The following is an 18,422-nucleotide window of genomic DNA, read 5'->3' as shown; positions in this document are numbered from 1 at the left end:
CAAAGCAAAATGAATTATGATTTTGATTTAAATTAATCTGTCAACTATGCTCGTTTTGTAAGCCTCACAAACCCACACCCACGATGTTATCGGTAGCTGGTGGTTTTTACAGCCATTGAACCGGTGGAACCCTTAACGAGTGAACACGGTGGAAATTTGAGTATTTCGCGAGAAAAGATTTTCACCCTTACTTTTGCGACTCCACGTTGTCACGCATCGAGGTTTTCACTTGTAGTTCAGTGAAAAGAAACGAAAATTACCTAGCAATATAGCCCAACTTGCTGTGCCATCAATCGGTGTCATTTCAAGTGAGGTGACACCACCCAGAAGTGCAGAATAAGAAGAACTTCTATGCAGATTTTTTGAAATAAATGTTCATGTTTTTATGGTAAGAATCCTAATGATTTTTATGAAAATTTTGAAAATCTCCAACCAATATTTAAAATAACAGTTTTCTGGTATCTGAATGTGATATGAGTACTACACTACATTTTATATACTGCCCATACTTGCATATCAGTCCCATATGGGAAATCGGCATGTTGAGAAAAACAGAAAGGCCAAATTCCACGAAAGGAATGTAATGCCAAGACTTTGCTTTGCTCCCTAATGCTAAATCTTGGTATTATTACATGAAATATCCGTAATACACCTTTGCTGTTCCAATATTGCAACAAATGAAATTATTGAAATTTTGCACTGAATGGGACTGATATGCGGGTACTTTAGCATATGGGATACAGAAATGAGTTGATATTTTTTTTATATTTTACTGAACAAACCCTCAACTTTCATTGCAATTTCTGAGAGTATATTGAGGAAAGACTCCATTTCTCAAGCTAACTCAAAATTGGCGAAAATCGATATGAGACTGATATGCGAGTATGGGCAGTATATGAATCAAATAATTTTTACTGGATTATGCATTAAACAGCTTTAAAATGGCAGTCCATTAAAACCTACGTAAAAAGTAGATTCCGACCGCAACATCATAGAGCTAAGGCAGTGTGTCTTATTAAATATGTTATAAACAAAGTAGGGCGGGAAATATTCACATAACTTTTCACGTAACTATGATTGATCTTTTTTTTAAATGAAGAAAACAATGTTTTTTTTCTGGAAAAATATGCCAGTTGACAGGTCTGGTCCTAGGCGCGAATGTCAAAACCCCTTGATTCAAATTGATTATTTTTCGGAAGAACTGTTTTGCAATGAAAAAACCTCGTCAACGTGTAAACATATTTCTGTGAAGTACAAATTGTCGGGTAATCGATCCGAAAAAAAAATTTACCCGTACCCGACCCGTACCCGACTGAGCAGTAAATTTTTTTACCCGTACCCGACCCGTACCCGATTGAAAATAAAAAATTTTACCCGTACCCGATCAAAAACCCGTCGGGTACGGGTACGGGTCGGGTTTCGGGTAAAATACCCGATACCCGACCATCTCTAATATTATAGTCGAACTTGAATACTGACTTTTTGCTACTAAAAGCGATGACGGAGAATTGAGTGGCATTTGAACCATTTTGAAATATGAAATACGAAAGTCATCGGCGAACGATAGTTTCAAACACTTGATCGAAAAATTTAGATAGTTGAGATACAATAAAATTATGAACGGTCCAAGGTGACTTCCTTGAGGAACTCCAGATGTAACAGCACATGGTGAGGTTGTACAGGCTCCTATTTTCACTATCATTTCATTACCAGTTAGAACTATAATTTCAAACAGCTTCGATACAGCGTACAAAGCAACAATTCCAAGGTAGTTGGATACTATACCCTTGCTCACATAGGATTTCTTCCATATTTCAGGAAAAATTCCAGAACGCAAAGAACAATTGAAAATTTTGGATAGTGGAACCAATAAACTATTAGAACACTTTCTTATCATTACGTATGAAATCCAAGAACTACTTCGTTTCTTTTATTGTCCGACTTCGCTTCGTAAGCATGTCGTGTAAATTTTGCTTGAAGAATGCGATTTTTATCATACACAAAATTTGTTACCATATTATTGAAGAATCGCATTCCATTTATTACGTTCTTTGAATTATTGAATGTATTATCACTGAGACGATATCTTCCATCAATATTCGTGAGTGCAAAATGTTGAAATAGCAACTTGTATCATTCGAGATCGAAAAGCATAAAATCAAAATTTTGCCCACTGAAGAAAACATTGGCTAGAACCGCCTTCTAGTAAATTTTAGTTTTATCAAGGAAAAATTCGGCCATCTCGACCAATTGCTGAAACGTTCGCCCATCTTAATTTATTTAAGGGTTTCATAAAACTCACAATCTTCAAAAACTTGCGCAAAATTTTGTGGAATGCTGTTTTTTTGAAATTCGCGCGAAATCCGCGTCATAGCATCAAAATCTTAGCAGAAATCGAACCGAATCCGCAAAAATCGCAAAATCCGCGTAAACCGCGAAATTCGCGCGATCGTAACAACCCTGAATTTTGTGTTGCAAATGGATTTAAGTGTTCCGAAACGTTGAAAATGTTGCGTTGGTTGTGTCGCAGTTTTTGGCCAAAAACTCAACCAATATCATCAACCAAGCACCGTACTCTTCAGATATGGCTCCGTGTGACTTGTTCCTCTTCCCCAGACTCAAACTGCCATTGCGGGGAACGCGTTTTGAGACCATAGAGACCATAAAAGGGAATTCGCTGCGTGAACTAAAGGCCATACCTTCGGCGGCCTATAAAACTTGTATGGAAAATTGGATCAAGCGTTGGCATGCATGTATTGCCACAGGAGGAGAGTACTTTGAAGGCGATAACAAAGAAATTTATTATAAATTGAAATTTTGCGTTTTGCCTTTCTCATATAGAAAGGTTATGCAATCACTGTGACCTATTTTCACAAACTTAGGTTCAAATGAAAGATCCTGTGGTCCCATGCGTTATTCCTGAATTTCATGCGGATCCGACTTCCGGATCCGGAAATATAGGGTAAAGTGTGTTAAAAATTGTATACCATCACTGAAAATGGGGAAAAACCTTAAAAAAAATTCTAAATCGACCTCAAATCTTTTCCAATTTGATGGTTTTTATCAGTAGACGGTCAAACAAATCTATTTCGGTTATTCTTTTAAGAATAGAAGAAAAATAATTTTGAAGAATACCACAGTATTATATATGATAGTATGATTGAAATGAGAAAGGCATCATTACACCACTAGGTGGATTAAAACAGTTTTTTTAATAAAATTCCGGTTCTTTTTTGATCATAAGGTATACAAGGAAATTTTGACTGGCATATAGTCGCAAAACTGAAATGTAGATACGCTGCTTGTTTAGAGACAAATTTTTCAGCAAGAGCTGTCAAATCGTTAGAAAAATTTCGAATTGCTCCACCTTTTTAACGATTTCTTTATTTTTTTTTATCATTGCAAATGTCAAGGACATTTGAAAAGAACATATCCCGTCTGCAGACGAGTAATTCAACCACGGTATGAAAGCTCTTTTGAAGTAGTTTAATATGTAAGTAGTCTCATCTGCACCTTTCTGCACCTTTTGATGATGGGCAAGTTAAAATTTTGTAAAAATAACATGAAAAATGGCTCTATTTCATTAAACTGAAATGATAGCAGCATAGTATGTTTGAGAAAGTTGTGTAGTTTTTAATGACAAAAAACTTTGTAGAGCATGAAAAACTCATATAAATTGAAAAATATATGTGTTTTCGTACAAAAACTGGTTTTAGGACACCCTTTTCAGAAAATACATTATATCATGATTTACACTTAAGTTATGGGAACAGTACCTGCAACAAATTTGTTTGAAATAACTTTCTGCACAACTTTGTCGAAGTCACTTAGCCCCTATGTTGGCCCTGGGCAAAAATAATATTTTTATCTCACTTTTAGGAAGATTAATCACATAAATAAAATTTACCAAAAGATGGAAATAGTTTGTTGGTTCGATTTCAACCTCTGGGATGTATTTTTAGGCAAATGTTTACTTTCGCAATTCCAATCATTTTGATTTTTCAAATCCGTTTGTGGTTGGAAGAAACCACACTGACAACTAATTCACGTCAGACCAAAAATATGAATAACTTTTAAGATTTCCTCGCGATTTGGTATTTTCATAATTTTTTCTTATTCGTGATCGGCTACAGATGAGTGATAAATTTTGATCATTTTGTCACTACAAACATCGGTCCTTTACCGTTTTCTAAAATTCGCTGGACATTTCACTCGTCAGAACGCTCATGGATTGCAGAAGCAATTGACATTATCTTCATTTCTTCTTTCACTGTTTGATTACGATGTGACCAAACAATAATCGGAAAGCATAAAAATTGAAATTTATTCATTTACTGCAATAAACTTAAAGTCCGATGACTTTTTGCGAAGAATAATGAGGTTTTCCAATTTATGTTTATGTTGGTACAAAAGAGTCGCCTGTCTTTGCGTATACTTCTACTTGGTCATAGAACTACGGAGTATCTCATTTGATAATCACTTTCACAGTACAGATTATAGTCGACGATGTTTTTATTCAGTCTGTCAAGGTTATTCGACGTGACAAAATGCACTTCTGCTCTCAAGCATCATGCATTTGGTTGAATACGCAATTTCAACTGTCTTTTTGATCTATCGAAGGAAACGCGCTTGCTTGAAAAATTTAAAATAAATGAAACTACGTAGACTTTAGGTAAAACCCCCCCTTCCTTCTCATAGACAAACGTAGACACAGTTGACAATTATTTCCACGAGCAAAGGCACACGGCGCACAAAGCAAATCAGCCACTCGCTTGTGTGCTCTTCCCTACAGCGCTAACGTCCGGCACCGAGTCGTGGCACCCATGAAGTTGGGCGTCGCATGGATTAGTCACAAAACTTATTTTGATAAAAAATCGATTTTATAACATTGAATCAATGTATATTAGGAAGTCCAATTAACTCTTTGCTTGATTCTTCGTAGAGACACTGAAAATGGTTTGGAACTAAATAATTTGACCGTAATTTCGGATTTTCACCCCGATTCAGTAATCCGACGGATTTGTGATACGAACGAATCTACACTTTCGTTCGAGTTCGAATTTTGCATTCTTTATTCCGACACTTATCATCAAATGTCTCTTTTCGATTTTACAAAGCATCACGTCGCCATTGCTCGTGGAACTGGAAAACATGTAAATTGGATGAAGGATGAAGATTTGTATATTTTGTGAAATGATAAGTGATCCACTTTTTTCCAGGTAGAGGCGTTAAGGAGCACTAGAAGCCCTGAGGTTTTCTTTAGGTGTTTGCGCTTTTTTTGTTTGTTGAATTGAAATGAACAACAATAAAACACCTTTTTCACCAACATTAGCTTTTGTGATATTAATTTCATACAATAATAAAGAAAAATCTTTCCTTTTTCGATTACTGATGGCTCGGCTATTCATGATTCCCTCTTGATAACTTTTGCCGAGCTGACAGTAAAATTTCTGCTGTTAAGTTCGGCAATAATCGACAGTTAACAAATTTTGGATTGCCGAGATTCTCAGTAATTATACATTTGGCCGCGACGATTACCGAGCACTCAGCTGTGCAAATCTCGGCATTTTATTGGCGAGATTCAGTAAGAAAATTGAAGTGTGTTCCGCATCGTTGTTCACTTTTTGTTTTCTTTTCCTCCAATGCAAACAACCAGAAGCTGGATGACGCAATCGCTCTTGTTTGAAGCAAACCTCACACTGCGAATGTCCAACAACAGATATGCTCACAGAAGAACTAGTTGTTGTTTTTCTGCGTTTAGGCTGGATGAACAGAACCTTATATTCGCCATTGACTGAAGCACCAGTTGAATAATGCCGGATGTAGTTCCACTGACTTGGCGTAGATGGAAGCCTGCGTACCCGATGTGTCTCCGTTCATCGATTATTATAGACTAAGGCTAAATTTTGAAAATGCACCCAGGTGAAGAAAATATTTTTTTTTATTTGTTTTCAACACATTTCGACAATGCAATGCTGGCCTTATAGGTACTTACCGAGCTACCGGGTCGCACGTATATTTTTTTAAACATTTGTTTGACAAGTGGCAATCCAAAAAATATGTAATTCAAGCACAATTCGAATTTCCGTGTTCAGCATTAGGACGTTACTAACTTTTACATATTTTTTTGCGAATCAAAGTAGCGGTAAGAATATATAAAAGTGATATAAGTGTTCATCAGTATCCTAGTTCCATATGAAAATTTTCAATTAAATTTTCCTCCACTCATCGAACAATTGCCTCCCTGGTTTTTGCTTGCCAGACGGTAACCCTATCGAAAACTCCAGCGGAGCAATGCAGGTAACATTTTTTTCTGCTCGTCAGACCAAGAGTTTCCGCAGTTTTCCATATAAAAATACCAATTCCTGAAGATATCATCCGCAGCAATATATCGATTTCCGTAGATTTTATCTACGGATCCGTAGTACGTAGTATCATTTTAGCATTATAAAATCAATCGCGTTCGTAAATTACTGGCGAACACGATTTCTCAAAAATTCAAGGAAAAATCCTAGGAATATAGGAACAAGAAATATATCCACAATCAGATAACTAGGAATCTGTAGATCTAACATCATTTTGCACTAGCGATGTGTTTATTTCTGTAAAAGAAAACTGTGCCACCATACCAGCGTGGCCAGGTTGCCAGATTTGTCTGGCAAATGCCAGATTTTTTTCGCTTCGCTGGACACTCAAACTAACCAGATCTTTTGCCGGATTGTTCAAATTTTCCCAGATTTTTCAAATTTTCCTAGATTTTGTCAGATCTTGCTAGATCTTTACGGTTTTGGCCTCTATACGATAGGTGAGAAGCAGTGATGCCACTTTTCCCTGAGGTCAAATCCGTAGTTTTGGTTTCATGTGTGTGCCTACTTGTATATTTACATAAAATTAACAGCTTAGAGCTCTAAGCCATAAAGACAAACTTCAAGAAATGAGTAAAGAATAGATGAACTTTTAAGACCAAACAAAAGATAAAATATTTCCTTTTAATTAGTGTTATGAAGAGCTCTCAGTGAACGCCTAATCATATAGAATCTTTCTTTATAGTGAATGTTTTCCATAGATATGGGGAGAAATTATACAAAATCCGTTCATCAGCAGATTATGCAGATCTGCTGATGCACTGATGAGTCGAAGATGAATCGTAAAAATATGAAAAATGTCAAGTACACTTTGCAAAAGATTTCAAGAGTGTCATCCGTAGATCCGTAGAAAAGATAAAAATCCGTAGATCTACGGATAAATCCGTAGGGTAACTAGGGTTGGCATCGCTGGTGAGAAGACCTTCTTTTTGCTCACTGAAAATGAAGGCCGGCAAAAATTTCCTTGTATGTAGTAGACCCAGACAAATCCCGATACATTTTTAAGTTTTGACAGATTTTTGAATAAATAACCTGGCAACTCTGGCCACCACTGAACTGGACCGGGAAGGTTTCACTCAAAATAATAATCATTTTATAGTTACGTGAAAAGTTATGTGAATATTTTCCACCCTACTTTTCACGTAGGTTTTAATGGACTGGCATTTAAAAACTGTTTAATGCATAATCAAGTAAAACCTACGTTTCATAGGTAAAATATAATGTACTGCTCATATTACATTTACCTATCAGTTCATATGAAATTTAGATACCCGAGAATTACTATTTTATAAACTGGTTGAAGTCAAAAGGGAGATTTCAGATTTTTATATAAATCTATAGAAAATGAAAAATGCCATGAAAAATTAAACATTTATTTCAGGAAATTAGTGTAGGAGATAAATGATTAAATTTACGACAATTAGCATAGAATTTTAACGGCTGAAAACAAAAAGCAACTAATAACGTCGTGGGATCTCGAATCGACAAGCCTCCAGAAATCGTTTTGTTGTCACTGCCATCCAACCGAAACAGAAGTCGAGATCCGAGAACTCCCACAACACTACCGATGCAGGTTGAGTTCGCATTACATGGGTCCAGTGTCTCTAGCTTCATACCGATTCTGAACTCGTTTTTCGGTGGACCAACGGCCTGTTTGAAGCATTCGACAGGAGCGGACACACTTCCGGACACACGCAGGCACTCGGTCCAGTCGAACACATGGAAACTTTAATACTGGAATGGTCCGGTCGATGTTGTAAAAAATTGTAATTAAATAACATTTCTCGCAAATATTTACACTACTCCCACTTTGAGGGCCACTGTTCGCCATTTTCAAAATCGAGTTTTTCACACTGGAAATTCACGTAGATTGTTTGACGGTTGTTCAATTCACGTAAACCTTATATGATGACTCTATTCATTTAAGGGGATGTTCGTGTAACATTCAATTTCGTCACGTAAAACATTCAATTTGACATCTGAAACCAGTTTACCTGATTTTTCAAGTGAATCGAACGTGAATTTTTATTCGAGTGTATAAGATTAAGGATCAAGAGTAAACCAAGTTAACCTGTGTTGGTAATTTGTGTATCGCGGCCCTTACACGAGACAATATTATTGTCAATACAGAGAGTATTGACAATACTTTTGATCGTGTAATGGAAACTTCATTGGATTGACGAAAATATTGTCAAAAAAATCAAAACTGCTCATCAATCCAACAATACTTTCTCTCCAGAGAGAAACTGTTAAATATGTGCAATAATCTCTTCTCTCTATATTTCAATATTTATTTGCAATATTCAAAGCGCCAAACGCTTGAATTTTTCGAAAAACTCGGACTCAAGTTATCAGGCTAATTGGATTGATGGGATTGACAATACTTTGGATTGACAATAATATTGTCGCGTGTAAGGGCCGCTTATTACGTACATTTTATTTGGTACGTATGCCATAGATCTGTGTATTCATATATGCAGTGCACCGAGTTTATCCAAGTGGATTGCACGATTGAGTTTCAAACAATCTTATTTTAACAATAATTTATTCTCAAATGAATGTTAAATCTGACCTTTTGGATGAAATATCAGTTTTGATTAATTTTTCACCAACGTTTGATGGAAAATGGCTTACATTTTATGAATGTAGATTTCAATTCCCTAAAAAAAAAGTTAGCAACACTGCTTCAATGCATTTGTACTATAGATTGCGCTACACAAAATAAACAAAACTAAATATTTTTTGTTACACAGGGTTACCACATATACAGATTAATCTGCATTTTACAGATTTTTCAGATAAATTTGTGACCAAGATTCTGTATATGCAGATTACAGATTTTTTGCAAAAAATACAGATTTTTGATAGCGTGGAATAAAAATTGAATAATGATCGAGTTAAAATCTATTAAATGATGGTATTGATTTTTTTTTTAAAGTGGAAACATTATCCTGACTGTGTGTTAAATTTAAAAATAGGATAGAACTTATATAAAAGAGTATGTTAGGGAAAGTAAACACAGATGTTCTATCTGCTAATAAAGATTTGTTTATGCTTACTTTTATTTACAACTAGTGTAGCGTAAGGTAGTAAAGAAGAAAGATTGCCAATTGCATTATACCTAATGAACGAAAGTGAAAATAATCAGATTGAGTTCTCACTCTCAGATTGGATTTTAAAAGTTTTTCGTCAAATCATTATTTCGAGAGACTCAAACGCAAAAACAACTTCCAGCGTTTTTTCAACTACAACATCATAAAATTCAGACTAAGAAAAGTTTTGGTTTCTTTAAATTTGGGGTTTAAAGAGTTTTTCATTCCGTTGTGCTTTGATTTCTTATCACTTCTATATACAGATTTTCAATACAGGTTTTTGAGCTCCCGATACAGATTTTTCTTCTGAAAAATGCAGATTCAAATGTGGCAACCCTGCTTATGCGTAGAGATGGGCAATTTGCTCCAGAGCTGTTCCAATAGCGGCCCTTACACGATCATTAAAAGTGTCATTACTAAGTAATGACACTTCTGCTCAAACGCTCGTCATTACTGCATTACTGTACATCATTACTTTTTAGCATTACACGTTCATTATTAATGATGAGTATTTGTAACTACTCCAGCAATAGCAATAGCAATATTTTTATTTTCGTTCAGCTGAAAATAAATTTGATTTGCCATTAGAACGTTAAGGTTAATGAAATATTAACAACTTAAATCTACACTTTGTCATTTTTTCGCGTATAGTTCTAAAGATATTCAGCACTTCCACACAAAAAATAAGAAGAAGAAATAATGTTGGTAATGCTGGAAAATCCGGAATTCCATCATTACTCGTGTCATTACTGAACTCGTAGACCTTAAACGATCATTAAAAGTGCCATTACTTTTTAGTAATGACACTTTTAATGATCGTGTAAGGGCCGCTAATGAATCGAATCATAAAAGTGAGCTGACAGCTCACAGCTCTTTTTAAAAGAACCGCAGCTCACCAGCTCACTCATTTGCTACCCAGTTCACCGCATTGTAGAAGAGGAGAATAAGATACGAGCTGAATAGATCTTCGGCTCTTGAAGAACGAGTTCTAAACGAGAAAAAAAATTGCACCAAGTTTCGTTATTTATAACATGTCTGCATCTCTCCTTCTTTAACGGATTGAATGAGACATTATCAGTAAGAAATCTTACCTCTCATGGCGCAAGAAAAACGGGCCACAACATAATCAGTTCAATCTAAATGAGCTGATACATCGAATCGATTCATTTTGGTGAGCTGATCGGTTCGGAGCTGCTCACCAATATGAGCTGTTTCGCACACCTCTACTTATGCGGTTCGATAAATTTCACTGGGATATACTATATCCCCGAATCCGTAGATCTTTGAAGATTTGAGACATCGTTTATTAGATCTTCAAGATCATTTTAGCATTAAAAAATCAATCGCGTTCGTAAATTACTGGCGAACGCAATTTTTCAAAAATTTGATTCAAGACCAAGAAAAATAGGTATTTTCCTGTAATAACACTACAGCGAGCAGATAATTCAGAATGTGTATATCTAACATCATTTTGTACTAGCGATGTGAATATTTCTGGAGAAAAAAACTGTGCCACCATACCAGCGTGGCCAAGTTGTCAGATTTTTCTCGCTTCGCCAGACATTCAAACTAAGCAACTCTTTTGCCAGATTTTCCAAATTTTCCCAGATTTTACAAGTTTTCCCAGATTTTCAAAATTTTCTCAGATTTTCCAAATTTTCCAAGATTTTGTCAGATCTCGTTAGATCTTTACGGATTTTTTTTTGCTCACTGAAAATGAAGGCCGGCAAAAATTTCGTTGCATGTAGTAAACCCAGTCAAATCCAGATACATTTTTGAGTTTTGATAGATTTTTGAAAAAATAACCTGGCAATTCTGGCCACCACTGAACTGGACTAACTGGACCGGAACGCAAGGTTGCCACATATACAGATTAATCTGTATTTTACAGATTTTTCAGATAAATTTGTGAACTAGCTACTGTATATATAGATTACAGATTTTTGGTAAGAAATAAAGATTTCTACAGATTTTTGAGAGTGTGGATTAAAAATTGAATAATGATTGAGTTAAAATATATTGAATCATGGCACTGTTGTTTCTTGAAGTAAAACCATTATCCTGATTTTGTGTTAATTCTTCAAAAGAGGGTAAAACTTACATAAACAGGAACACCAAGAACAGTAAACACAGATGTCCAATCTGCTAATAAGGATTTTTCTATGCTCACTTCATCATTTCGAAAGGCTCAAACTCAAAAATATCTTCCAGCCATTTTCAAACTACAACATCATAAAATTCAAACCAAGAAAGATTTTTTCATTCCGTTCTGCTTCGATTTCTTACCACATTCTACATACAGATTTTCAATACAGGTTTTTGATCTCCTGATACAGATGTGCAGATTTTTCTTCTGAAAAATGCAGATTTAAATGTGGCAACCCTGCCGGAAAGGTTTGATGTTGTTCCACCTGCTTCAAACCTATGAAATCAAACACAAAAACTGAAAATCGGTGTTTATCTGTATTGAAAATATTTTAAGAGAGCATATCTGTCAGAGATGCTAGGTGAAAATTTCAAATATCTTCAGACATGGTTGCAAAAGTCAGTGAATCCGAAAAAAAACCTGCAGCCAGCAAGTATGGCAGCAATTTCTCTATAAAGTATAATACGCTAAACTGAGTTGGCGGAAGCAAAAGAGGTCGCGGCAATTTCAAAATTCTGTAAAGTTTAACGAAAGTCTGTGAAATACTCGATTTTCAAAAGTCTGCTAAAGTCTGCACAACAAAACATGTCTGCAGCACTATGTACGAAGTCTTCAGATTTACAGATCTGGCATCTCTGATATCTGTATTCCTAGGATTAATAAGATAGACTTTTTTTTTTTTTGAACATATTTCCACAGTTTATGCAGGATTTCTACAAAGGATTAGTTATTTGCTTGTTCTAATAGATCGGCTGAAAAGTTCGTATCGTTTCTATGAGAGGGCGCCACTAGAATTAAATCCATACCATTTTCAGTTAGTACCAACCTTCAAAAGATACGTGTATAAATTTGACAGCTGTCTGATTATTAGTTTGTGAGATATAGCATTTTGAGTGAAGCTACTTTCATTATTGGGAAAAAAATTGAAAAAAAGGAATTTCGTGTGTTGATGAAACACTACTTTTTGATGAAAAAAAGTGCCGCCGATACCAAAAAATGGCGAAAAACGTGAAAAAAATCCACAAAATGATATTCAATGACCGTAAAGTGAAGTTGATCGAGATAGCTGACACCCTAAAGATATCAAAGGAACGTGTTGGACATATTATTCACGAATATTTGGATATGAGAAAGCTTTGTGCAAAATGGGTGCCGCGTGACCTCACAATCGATCAAAAACAACAACGAATTGATAATTCTGAGCAGTGTTTGGAGCAGTTATCTCGATATAATACCGATTTTTTTCGTCGATATATAACAATGGACGAAACATGGCTCCATCACTTCACTCCGGAGTCCAATCGACAGTCAGCTGAGTGGACTGCACGCGATGAACCGAACCCAAAGCGTGGAAAGACTCAACAATCCGCCGGTAAGGTTATGGCGTCTGTATTTTGGGATTCGCATGGCATAATTTTCATCGACTACCTTGAAAAGGGAAAAACCATCAACAGTGACTATTATATAGAGTTATTAGAGCGTTTGAAGGACGAAATTAAAAAAAAACGGCCTCATTTGAAAAAAGTTTTGTTTCATCAAGACAATGCACCGTGTCACAAGTCGATGAAAACCATGCTGAAATTGAACGAATTGGGCTTCGAATTGCTCCCTCATCCACCGTATTTTCCAGATTTGGCCCCACCGTATTTTCCAGATTTGTTCTCAGACCTCAAGAGAATGCTCGCTGGTACAAATTTAGAAGCAATGAAGAGGTAATCGCTGAAACTGAGGCCTATTTTGAGGCATAGGACAAATCGTACTACAAAAATGATATCGAAAAGTTGGAAGATCGCTATAATCGCTGTATCGCCTCTGATGGCAATTATGTTGAATAATAAAAACGAATTTTGGCAAAAAAATGTATGTTTCTATTAAACGATACGAACTTTTCAGCCGAATTGTTATATATCCTAAAAAAATTGAAGATTTGAAGTTATGTATTGAAGAATTTACTCAGCATGGTCAGAACGAGATAGCGTGGTGGTAATTCTTTTGTCATCTCCTATGTATTTAGCACATTTTCGTACGTTTTTCACTTCTCGTATATTTAATTATGTTATCTGACACAGTTCGATCAGGGTAAAGTGTTATAATATGCCCCCTTAAGAAAACGCAGATATTTCTACATGTACCGAAATATTTTCTTCGAAAATGTAGGTATTTCGTTGCAACACGCCTGAGGAACACAATTTTCAATGATTTCGGCAGAAGTGATAAGAATTGATTGATACAAACACATTTTCCAAAACGACCATATTCTCAGTTTTTTCGCTTGCCGTAGGCATAAAGCCTCAGCAACCTTACAATATGACTCACAACAAATCAGTGGAATGCCCCACAACAATGGTTCCATATCTCGGTTATTTTTCAAAAAAATGGTAAAAAATATACACTCATTTTTTTCAGAAATTTCTGAACCGATTTTCACAAACTTATGTCGTTTTCGCTTGAGAAAACTGACACGGTTAGGGGAAAGTGTTCTAATATGCCTCAAGAAAACATTGAGATAATTCTAAATGTATTAATATATTCACCCCGAGAAAGTGAGTCTTTCATTGTAATACGGCTGAGGAACATAACTTCCAATGATTTCGGCATTAGTGATGAGAACTGATTGACATTAACACTTTTTACAAAAACGACCAGATTCTCAGTTTTTTCGCTTGCCTTTAACATAATGCTCCAGCAGCCGAATTAGTGGGCCTCACAACTAATCAGTGGTATCGTATGCCACACAATAAGAGGCATTTTGCCTCAAAACAATTAGTACATAAATTAAATGGCGGACAAAATGCTTATTTAGTTGAAACAAAAATTTACATCGAAAAGCTGCCAAATGATTTTTACAGTTTTCTCGTATTTTCCAGAAAACGATAACCGCCAAACTTGCATAGCAGACAGATCTTACGAAAAGATAGTGTAAGTGATAAAACTTTTGTTTAGAAAAATTTCGAATGCTTAAAAAATGTCTGCTACTGGTGTGTGATATTGGTAAAAGACGGCGCTGCGGTTGATAAAAATTTTAGTTATTCTATGATAAGTGCGACCGAAAGAATAAACGAATATCATTGAATTCAAATTTATTTGAAAAAATATGCAATTTTCACAGTCGGTAGTGCAGTAACACCGTTCCAGTTGTGTAGTGATGTCAATAATAATAATAATAATAATAATAATAATAATAATAATAATAATAAAAGTAATAATAATAATAATAATAATAATAATAATAATAATAATAATAATAATAATAATAATAATCCTCCTACTTCATTCAGTAATAGCCGTTCAACCGAGAAGGTTGTGTATAGAAGCGTACAGTTTAATAACGCTGGTTAGTTTACACGCGTTAAATACGACAACGGTTGAACTACAGGTAGAGACCTGTTGGCAGCAGCCGTTAAAACGTAAAATCGTGCTGCATAAGAGAGCCCTAGTGCTGGGCCAAGCTGGTGAAGGAAACAACAAAGGGCGTTTCCCAAGCTCTACCCAGGCCACAATATACAGCCACAAGTGCTGAGCAGGAGAGTGCAAAGGCACATTGAAGAAGAAGAGTGCAAAGGCACACAGAAGCAGGAGAGTGCAAAAGCACACCGGTGCGAAGGCACTTCGGTGCAGAAGCATATCGGTGCGGAGCACAAGGAAGAAGGAGACAAGACAACTCGGTCTTTCCACTGCCATACAACACGCAGGTATACACCGGTGACCTGCGCTGGTTGCAGCTGGCGAAGACAAAAGTAAATCGGAAATCGAGTGGTGCTGGATGTCAGGTAGCAGTAGCATCACATCCAACAATCAGCATCCAACAAGAACATCTAGAGCAACGAGGATCTACACGGCAGTGCAACGGAGATAGACAACAATTTCAAGGTAGAAGTTTTGTCGTGAATACGACTTACTTTACTATGGGGTGCCTTTTCAAAATTAGCCATATGGAAGAATGGGCAGAACTTAATCGTGAATATCTCGACTTGTATTAATGGTAGTAACATAATTCTTTCACCATTTCATCAAAAATATGATCAGGAATTTAGGATAATATTTTGAACAGTGTGAGATAACCACAAACAACTCAAAAATTAAGTTTACTCAAAATTTCAAAATAATGCGGAAAACTCTTTACTTTCGCTTGGGTTTTTCGCGCAAGGACGACGATTTTGAGGTAGTCAGGCACATATCTTCAACTGAATGCGTATAAAAGGGGAATCGTGGTGAAAATCGATCATTTCTTTTCGTGCGTTCGATGGAAGCAGACGTCGTGGGAGTTAAACCTTCAACCAGCAGCGACGGAGAGAGCGCCTTCTGCGTGGTTAAAACCTCAAACGCTCAGGTAGCAACTTTCATTCGCTTGCTGGCCTTCAAGGCGAGCAGACTGCCATCGCGAGAGTTAAACCATCAACCATGTTAAACCATGCGTGCTGAAACTGGATTCTGGAACTGTATTCCGGAACTAATTTGAGTTTCGAAATTGCAATTCTAGAATTGAAACTGGATTCTGAGTCTGTTATTGGTTCTAAATTTAGTTCTTGAACTCAGGATCCAGTTCTTTATTCCAGACTTCTTCTATTCGGTTCTTTTTAGAACCATAATAATACTCCTAAAGAATTATGCGGAAATTTACTTTACTGTACTCTATAAAACCCATTCTGGTAGTCATGGCGAAAAATCGCCTTCATGTTTTAGAGCTTAGTTCTGGAATATGGGTTTAGAATTTAGTCTGCGTGCTGAACTAACTCAAATCGTCACCATTTTTTTATTATAAAGAACTATACTGCTTATTTCATAATATTTAATTGCGTTTCAGAATGTTGAATGTAACTAATCTGTAATTTAGTCTAGGCGCATCGTTTAAATTTCTAGTAATGAAAGAGGGGAAAGTTGCACAATTCAAACAATCGATGAACTACCAATTCGAATTCGGAAGCATAAATAAAGCGTGTCATATTCGTATTCACGACATCCAGTTATGTCTCTGACATTACACACCCGTACTTTTTTCTTTTCCTTTTGATTGAGTACTGTGTAGTGTTGGTTTCATTTTTTATTTTAAAGTTTGATTAAAAAAATTTTAATGTGATGGATGAATCCATGGACGTAAATCCTAGCATGAATCCTATACCCCCACGAACGAAAAAATATCAGGAGAGCTCTTCTGGGCCTTGGATAGTCTTTTTTAGACGTATATCAAAGCCATTAAACATTTACCAAATTTCTAAAGGTTTGACATCACGATACTCTTCAATCAAAGAGATCATAAAAGTAAATAACGATAAAATTCGTGTTGTGGTAAATAATTTGAAACACGCGAATGATATTGTCTCTTCGGAACATTTCATTAAAGAGTATAAAGTTTACATACCCTCCAAAGATGTCGAAATTGACGGTGTTGTTACCGAAGCGAGTCTTTCGGTAGATGATTTACTCAAGCATGGTGTTGGTCGTTTCAAGAACTCTATGCTTGAGGGTGTGAAAATACTGGAGTGCAAACAACTGTACTCAGTAGTTTATGAAGAGGGAAAAAAAGTTTATCGCCCATCAGACTCGTTTCGAGTGACATTTGCCGAATCTGCGTTGCCGTCCCATGTCTATGTCGATAAAATTCGCCTCCCTGTTCGGCTTTTTGTTCCAAATGTAATGAATTGTACGAACTGCAAAAAATTCGGACACACAGCTACTTACTGTAGCAATAAACCAAAATGTATTAAGTGTGAAGGACCTCATAAAGATAATGATTGCAACAAGGAAATTGAAAAATGTATTTATTGTGGGGAAAGTCCTCATGAGGATATTTCAGTATGCACTGCATTTAAAGTGCACAAAGACAAAATTAAGCTTTCTTTAAAAGCACGGTCTAAGCGCACATATGCAGAAATGCTTAAAACGGTCATTGATGTCCCCCCTTTGGAAACCGAAAACGGGTTTTCAAATCTAGAGGAAACAGAGGACTCTGACTCTGACGAAAATAGTGAAGGTAATTCATTTACCACTACCCAAGGGTCAGTTAAGAGAAAGAAGTCTTCTTCCAAATTACCAAAAAAGACACCTAAAGTTTCATCTTCAAAAAAAGATCCCCGTGTTAAACAAAAAAAGTCAAAACCAAAGACTGTGCCTCCTGGTTTGTCAAATTCACAAACCAATCCAGGATCTAGCACAGAAAAAGGTAATAATCCTGTGGGCTCCATTTCACAGCCACCAACAGGATTACTGAAGTTTTCGGAAATTGTTGAATGGATTTTCTCAGCATTCAATATATCTGAACCCTTAAAGACCCTCATAATGGCATTCCTTCCAATAGCTAGAACCTTTTTGAAGCAGTTATCAGCTCAATGGCCAATTGTCTCAGGTTTTGTATCTTTTGATGGATAATTTATCACCCGCCGCAAATGATACAATCACTGTCCTGCAGTGGAATTGTCGAAGCATCATGCCAAAACTTGATTCATTTAAAATCTTATTGCATAGTCAAAAATGTGATGTATTTGCTTTATGCGAGACATGGCTTACTTCAAACATAGCTTTAAATTTTAAAGATTTTAACATTATACGTCTCGATAGAGACTCTCCGTATGGTGGAGTGCTTTTGGGAATTAAGGAATGCTATTCCTTTTATAGATTAAACATCCCTTCAATTTCTAGTATAGAAGTTGTTGCTTGCCAAATAAACATTAAAGGCAAAGATATTTGCATAGCTTCGGTTTATATTCCTCCAAAAGCACAAGTTGGACAGCGACAGCTTAATGAAATGGTTGAAGCCCTTCCTGCTCCACGATTGATTCTGGGGGATTTAAATTCGCACGGAATGATGTGGGGTTCCGTTTA

The sequence above is a fragment of the Malaya genurostris genome, chromosome 2 (assembly GCF_030247185.1).
Source record: "Malaya genurostris strain Urasoe2022 chromosome 2, Malgen_1.1, whole genome shotgun sequence".
NCBI classification, from domain to species: Eukaryota; Metazoa; Arthropoda; class Insecta; order Diptera; family Culicidae; genus Malaya; species Malaya genurostris.
The sequence above is the reverse complement of the archived record's forward strand: the minus strand, read 5'-3'. Positions refer to the sequence as shown.